This window comes from Mesoplodon mirus (assembly GCF_964341445.2).
Source record: "Mesoplodon mirus genome assembly, chromosome: 3".
Classification (NCBI taxonomy): Eukaryota; Metazoa; Chordata; class Mammalia; order Artiodactyla; family Ziphiidae; genus Mesoplodon; species Mesoplodon mirus.
Window position 1 is genome coordinate 141,496,517 of NC_138978.1, and position 5,156 is coordinate 141,501,672.

At 57.3% G+C, this 5,156-nt stretch overlaps 1 pseudogene across 1 annotated transcript; it reads left to right on the plus strand.

Moving 5' to 3' along the window:
• Nucleotides 1-1,798: 1,798 nt before the first annotated feature.
• LOC309799267 (dipeptidase 2-like) lies at nucleotides 1,799-4,656 on the plus strand (annotated as a pseudogene). Its single transcript has 8 exons — nucleotides 1,799-1,923; nucleotides 2,028-2,211; nucleotides 2,538-2,664; nucleotides 2,968-3,097; nucleotides 3,321-3,462; nucleotides 3,764-3,833; nucleotides 3,954-4,130; nucleotides 4,510-4,656. The product of its transcript is annotated as a dipeptidase 2-like (transcript).
• Nucleotides 4,657-5,156: the final 500 nt, after the last annotated feature.

The following is a 5,156-nucleotide window of genomic DNA, read 5'->3' on the forward strand; positions in this document are numbered from 1 at the left end:
GGGATTGCTTTTGCAGCCAGTGTCCCTTCTCTAGGGACTCATAGAGGTGATGGGCCAAGGCTGTGTTTTGGATGTCAAGTAGATTAAAGGTCTTCAGCCAGAAACTGGGAGAGACATGAGAGGGGGAAATTGTGGCAGGAGACTGTGCACAGCACAAGTGACTGATCAGTTCTGATTTTCTTTGCAGCAGCAGTGGCTCCCGTTTGTCCTCCCACACCCGGGCATTACCATGTCCTCTACCGAGGGTGTGGAGAAACGCAGTTGGGCTGGCATGGGGAGACATACTGCCTGGTTGGTGGCTACCGGGCCTACGGGGATGTTCCTTTGGCCCCACCAGCAAAGGTGGAAGCAGTGAAGCCAGTCCCCAGACGTGCGCCCAAACGAAAGCACTCTTCAGAAAGTTCGGACGAAGAGCTGGGCTGCTCCAGACCCAAAAACCGGCGATTGGAGCATGGTGGACCTGCTCCCTGAAGCAAGAACAGGATGGAGAGTCAAGCAGCATGCACCCTGCCCCGAGGTTCACATGCTCCTTTACTGCCAGCCCTTTCTGTCCCCAGTGGGGTCCCTTACTGCTCAATAAAATGTTTGTGTGTAACACATTTCTAGGGTCGCCAGTGCTCAGACTTAGGTCACTAGCCCTGTGCTAGGCACTCCTGCCACCTGGGAAAGGTTCCAAAGGTGGAACAGCTCCAGGGGGTGCCAGGGATCACAGCAAAAACTTGAGAGGCTGGGGATGAAGGAGTTTGGGCACAGTCCCTAAAGCATCTCTGTGGTTGAGCTTCTGTGAGAAGGCACATCCCCAGAGAGAGAGAGAGAGAGAGAGAGAGAGAGAGAGAGAGAGTGTTGTGTGTGTGTGTGTGTGTGTGTTGAGGAGAGGGGGTCTCTAGAGGAGGCAGCTAGGGGGAGGGCCTGAGGCTGGCAATGGGGAATGGCGTGCAGCCTCTGAGTAAGCACAGGCACTTAAGCCCTTGAGGTTTCTGGGAAAGCTAGAGCCACAAGGGCCACGAGATAAGGCAAGTGTAGCAGCAGAACCCAGGTGCCAGGTCTTTCCTCAGAACCTATACTTCTCCACGAGGCCGGGCCTTCCACGCTGAGGTAGGAGGGATCCTGGCCAGAAGGTCAGCCAGCAGCTCTGGGAGGAAGATTGCTGCGGTGGGGACTCTGCTGCCATGGAAATCACTTCATTTCCTTCCACTCAAATAGCCTGCTGACTGGCTTCCTGCTCTGTTGAGTAAAAGGGTCGCTGACTCTCCCCAGAAGGTCGTTCAGTTCACATCCCCAAAGTCCCTCTATTCAGGCCCTGGGGAGGTGTAGCGACTCCTGAGGGCGCTCTTTCCTGAGGCTGGCTGACAGAAGTGGAGGAGGTTCCTGATAGTTCCCAGGCGCTAGTTGAAGTCCCCAGAGAATGGTCATGCAGGTTGGGGAGTCAAGTAGGTGGAGAGAGAAGGTCGGGGGCAGAGGACCCCTTCCTGAAACCAGAGCTCACATGGTTACCCCCCCCCCATTTCCAGAAACTATCTCTTCCCCCACACAAGCCCTCATGGCCCAGTCCCGGGAAACCGGGAGCCCAGAGCACTTGTGGCCACAGAGGCACTGGCACGCAGCCCTCAGGGTGGGCGGGGCGGGCTGCAGGCAGATGGGGATGAGGTGTGCTCCTGGGAGGCCTCGGGCTGAAGGTGGCCCTCTGAGAGAAGCACCCCAGCTTGGACAGGAAGGTTACAGGCCGGGGAGAGCAACCTAGGGCGCCCCCTCGGAGCAGTGGGAGTGGGAAGAGGGGCAGGGGTGGAGGGAACCCGCGATGGGAGGCGAGTGCGCTCTCCGCAGAGGCCAGCTTAGCCCGCAGGAGCTGCCTGTGAGCAGGGGGCGGGAGGGCACTGCTGCCCTGTGGCTGCTGGGCTTTCCGGATCGCGGCTCTCTGCGAGGGTCCTGTGACTCTGTATCCCCTCCCTCAAACCGCCCCCCTCGCGAGGCCGCGCCGCTGGGTGCCCTGTGTCGACAGGCAGAACCCCACTGCCCGCCCCTCGCAGACCCGCCTCTGCCCGCCTCGATGGTCCCCGCGCACTCAGCCAGCGGCCTCTGCTGTGTCTGCTGCTCCCGCTGGGTCTGCTGCTGCGGCCGGTTACCCGTGAAGACCACGCCGGGCACCTCCAGAACCCCAAGTCCGCGGGAGCGCACGCGGGCCCTGATGCGGGACTTCCCGCTCGTGGACGGGTGGCTGCAGTGTGTGCCGGCTGCTGGGGGCCGCTGGGGGCCTAGCCTGGCCCCGGGCAGGGCAAGAGGTCCGGAGCATGCAGAGCTAGTGCGGAGGCTCCCTCACACCACCCCTGGATGTCCTCTCCATCATCTATGGATGCCCTTCCCCTTCTCTGTCATCCCCTCCCTGGTGGGAACCCCTCAGCCCAGGCCTCAGCTGCTCCTAGTATAGTCTGTGTGACAGTGGGATGTGGAGGACCCACAGGCTGGCCCAGGCCAGGCAATGTGTCCTGCCTCATCCCAAGACCTAAGGAGCCCACCTATTTGCCTTGACCTCCCTCCAGCCACAACGACATGCCCCTGGTCCTGAGGCTGTTTTACCACCACAGGCTACAGGATGTTAATCTGCGCAATTTCAGCCATGGCCAGACCAGCGTGGACAGGCTGAAAAATGATCTCGTGGGTGCCCAGGTACCAAAGGGACACACAAGGTGCCACCATGGCTGCTGGGGAATGTGGGGCAGTTTGGGGGCCTCAGAGACCACAGGTTAGTCACATTGGAACTAAGTTACCATAGTGACCTAGAAAGTGCCATGCCATGGATGCTGGGGGAACAGGGGTCACAGTGAGCCAACCTGACGGGCATCCAAGTACCACAGAAAAAGCAACGCATTACATGGGACTTCTGGGCACACTGAGTGTTGTGCCAGCTGAGGAGGCTATGAGAAGCCCAAGGAGCTCCAAAGCCCAAACTAAGCCCTTGCCTTCCCTCAGTTCTGGTGAGCCTGCGTCCCATGCCGGACCCACGAACGCGATGCTGTGCGCCTCACCCTGGAGCAAGTTCACCTCATCTGCCCCATGTGTGCCTCCTATTCTGAGCTGGAGCTTGTGACCTCAGTTAAAGGTAGCCGGGGGACTTCCCTGGTAGTCCAGAGGTGAAGACTCCACGCTTCCACTGCAGGGGCCTCGGGTTGGATCCCCGGTGGGGGAACTAAGAGCCCTCATGCTGCGTGGCACGGCCAAAAAAACAAAACAAAATGGTAAAGAGACTGGTCGTGGTAGGTGTTAGGGACTTCAGTTAGCTACCCCTGCCTCTGAAAATGATCATCTGACCTACCTGCCCCCAGCTCTCAACAATACCCGGAAGTTGGCTAGCCTCATTGGTGTGGAGGGCGGCCACTCACTGGACAGGAGCCTCTCCATCTTGCGTACCTTCTATGCGCTGGGTGTGCGCTACGTGACACTCACCCACACCTGCAACACGCCCTGGTGAGCACAGTGCAGATGGTAAGGGCCCAGTGAGGCAGGGATCTGCCCAAGATCACGCTGGGGCCCAAAGCAAGTTTATCCCTGGGATCCAGCCCTGAACCTGGGGTTGGGAGGGGAATGGAGGTTTGCAGAACAAGACTGAATCCCCAGAAGGGCCCTCCTACTGCCAGGCACAGCCCAGTTTGGGTCCCTCCTCTTGCATCAGGGAGTTGCAGGTGTAGACGGTTCGACACAACCTCTTTCTACGCTCTTGTAGCCAAGTCATGGCCACCAGTCAGACTGCCTCCTGGCCATCCTGCAGAGCACAGAGCTCAGCAAAGGGTATCCACCCCTTCTACAGCAATGTCAGTCGGCTCACCAGCTTTGGCGAGGTAAGGACCCGGCTTCCATACCCTGCCCCACATGAATGTACAGCCCTGCCTGTTCCCTACAGATAAATACACACAAGATAAATGCAGCCCTCATGCCCTCTCCCCATCCTGTCCCTGCAGAAGGTGGTGGCAGAAATGAACCGCCTGGGCATGATGGTGGACTTGGCCCATGTCTCGGATGCTGCGGCACGGCGAGCCCTCCAAGTGTCACAGGCACCTGTCATCTTCTCCCACTCAGCTGCCCGGGGTATGTGCAAGAACACTCGCAATGTTCCTGATGATATCCTGCAGCTTCTGGTGAGAGACTGCCCTGGCCCTCAAACCTAAAGCAAGAGATTCAAACCAGGAGCCCTTGAACCTGAGCCTCTTCTCCCTCCATTTCCTCAAACGCCAGGTTAAATATCTTCTGCCCCCAAAACCCACGGTCCACAGCCCCTGAACTCTTCAGCCCTAGGTGGGGGTCTAGGTGGTAAGATACTCCTCCAAACCCGGAAACCCAGGGCCAACACACCACCCAGACCAGGGCTGCGGCTCCTCCATTCACACAAACCCAGAGAGGAGATGACTCTGACCTCAAAGCCAGGGCTGAACACCTTCCTCACAGGGGCCGAGAGAGTGAACAGGCAGCTGGCTGTGCTGGGGGCCAAGCTGACTGTCCACGGGTCCGCCCCTGCAGAGGAAGAACGGTGGCATCGTGATGGTGCCCTTGTCCGAGTGGGTGCTGCAGTGCAACCCGTTAGCCAACGTGTCTACTGTGGCAGGCGAGCCTCACCCTGGGCTCTCTGAAAACTCGGATTTGGAGCTGAAGCTGGTCCAAATTTAGGGAGGACTTCAGAAGAGCCCCAGTGGTTTGACCCACCTATTGGCAATAGGTACAGCACCCAAAAACCCAAGAATGGACAGTACACAGCACCTTGGTGCCATGTGGAACTGGAGCCACAGAATCAAAACTGCGATACGGATGGGTATCAGGGAGGCTGTCAGACACTGCTTTATGTCAAACACATAAAGAAAATATCCACTATCAGAACCGTTGGTTGACTGACTTTTTTTCACATCTTTCTGACAAAATTCGTGAAGTTGTGAGTACCACAAGGGTCATTACACTTCTGTTCAAGATGTAATCTCAGGCTCACAATCACTGTTTAGCTTCTGTATATTGCAGTGTACATAAAGGTCTGTATTAGTCTGGTTGGGCTGTTATAGTGAAATACTATAGACTGAACGACTTCCACAGCAGAAATTTATTTTCTCACAGTTCTGGAGGGTGGAAGTCCAAGATTAAGGTACTGAATACCATAAGAATTGGTTTCTGGTGAGAAC